Consider the following 2,684-nt stretch of genomic DNA (forward strand, 5'->3'; position numbering starts at 1 on the left):
TTAGAATACCACAATAGCTTTTTTAATAATTCTGTGTTTTGGTTAAGAAAAGTTGAAGAAGCAATTACTGGAAAAGGGAAATCAAATTAATCGGGCAATCATTTTAAGGTGTCAAAATTAGTACAGTTTCCGTGCGAAGTTTATCAGCATGACATTTGACACAATTTTCAAATGATTACAGACAAACTTGTTCAACTGGAAATGCTGTTCGTAGATAAATATAAGAAGATGTGGTATGAGTGCCAATGAGACAATTCTTCATCCAAGTAATAATTTGTAAAAGTAAACCTTTATAGGTGGCAGTAATGTCTTCAACATGGCTCACACCGAACAGCAAGCTATAAAGGGCCACAAAATGACAAGAGTAAAAACATTCAAACGGGAACTTTTGGCCTGCATGTTTTTTTTATCTTCCTTCAGTCTTCTGTCTTTTCAGTTTTTATTTACAAGTATATGGAATTTATCTGCAGCTGGTGACATTGTTACATGTAGGTCTAAGATTAGTGGTAGATTACAATGGTCATGCATAACAATGTTATAATAAAAAAAATTTTATATAAATAACTAAAATGTTTCTTTTTTTACTCTACTTTGAAACTGATTTACATTTTATTGAAATAATTCAAAATTCCCGATTTAAGAATTAATCTCAATATTCTATTCTAATATTGAAACCAAAACAAAGAGACTTTTAGATACAAACGTCCATGACCGACAACAACTTTAAGAAATTGTAAGTTTTCTCATTGGACGACATAAATAACAGCATCATATAATAAAAAAAGATGAAAATGTGGTTATAACCAGTTCCATTAATATCATCCAATTGTTGTACGTTTTTATTAATTACAGGTTAATTGTATACAAATTTTTCCGTTAAGTTTTACAAAAATGCCATGACAGAGCATTTTAAGTTGACAAACAGCACACAATAAGGGTAGTGTGGAAATTAAAATATACTAAATTTCTATTCTTTCTAACTTTTTCTTTTTGTATTTACATTGTGTCATAGATCAAATTTATATTTCATAGTGTGTCTTTCTATGTTGTGATGTTACACTATTGTTTCCGGTTAAGGTTAAGGTTGGTACCTTTTGAAATGTTTAAACCCGCTGCACTTTTTTTATGTGCAGTGGTTGTTGTTTGTTACTATGGTTCAGATGGTTCTTCGTTTTTTTTATATATAAATTAGACCGTTAGTTTTCCTGTCTGAATGGTTTTATACTACTAGTAACCATTTTTGTGGCCCTTATACAACTTGCTATTCGATGTGATATTTTAGAATTCAGAAATTAGGATTCTCTTTTCTATACCATCAGAAATGTTTTTTTTAGATGCACTGTACTTTCTAGTATTGAAAGATAATTTTGTTTTATACATTCATCACATAAAAGCGCCCATAGTCCGTCTTTCAGATAGGGATATTAAGCATTTACGCAGCCTATTATTCATATGCAGTCATTACATAAGGGGTTGATATAATAGGACATTAGGTACCCTGTTATTCCTCACATAAAGGGGTCGATATTCTCTTTTAAGTAAAGATATTAAAAGCATTCTTTTAATGCACGAAGAATTAAAGTGGGAAAAAGAATATTCATTGAAAAAATAATTGATTATCCATCAATGTAATTTTGCAAATATGTTCCGAGAACAAAAGGGTACAAGATTAAATAAATGGTTCTAACCATAAAACTGTAGCAATCTTACTTGAAATGTCAATGATGTTAAATATTTCTTCTTACAAAGATACAAGATCTTACAAAGAACATAAAAGCAATTAAATTCAAAATAACATCGTTAAAGCATGGTTATTCATATAGTCAATATTCATATGCCAAATCAAAGATTGTTATTAATTTTAATAGCATTGATCTTATTTTAGGAAAGCAATCAAAATAGAAACAGAAATCGAATAAAATGATATTTTAAGCGATTTATAATTTTCTGAACAATGATCCTATTGTTCTACCTATATTTAAAAATCGGCTTTTCACTTGTATAAAGTAATGTTCTTGACATTACATGTATTATGTTTGCACAGAGCAAACATGTCCACCTTTGGTCTGTGTTTTTGTTTTTCTGATTGTATCGATCTGATGAGTTGAGCACTCTTCACCTGATTTTTATAATAGAAAAACAAAGGATATAAGTGGCTGGTCTTATGTTTTACTATTACACCACTTTCCCTAATTTTTCTCATTTTTTAAAGGTCTGGCAGATATCTATATAATTGTTTACATCTATAAATACCTTATTTCAACTTTGATGAATAGTTGTGTCATCGGCAATCAAATATACCTGATGTCCTTATTTTTAAATGGTTTTGTGGTATGAAGAAATAGTCTTATGGTATGGTGAAATGGTTTTATGGTATGACGAAATGGTCTTATGGTATGATGAAATGGTCTTATGGTATGATGAAATGGTCTTATGGTATGATGAAATGGTCTTGTGGTATGATGAAATTGTTTTATAGTGTGATGGAATGGTCTAATGGTATGGTGAAATGGTCTAATGGTATGATGAAATTGTTTTATGGTATGATGAAATGGTTTCAAGGTATGATGAAATGGTCTTATGGTATGATGAAATGGTCTTATAGTGTAATCAAATAGTCCACTGGTATATAGATGACATCTCCTGATATACAAATTGTTAGCTTGATATAGAAATATGTCTTT

Source organism: Mytilus edulis, chromosome 2 (assembly GCF_963676685.1).
Source record: "Mytilus edulis chromosome 2, xbMytEdul2.2, whole genome shotgun sequence".
NCBI classification, from domain to species: domain Eukaryota; kingdom Metazoa; phylum Mollusca; class Bivalvia; order Mytilida; family Mytilidae; genus Mytilus; species Mytilus edulis.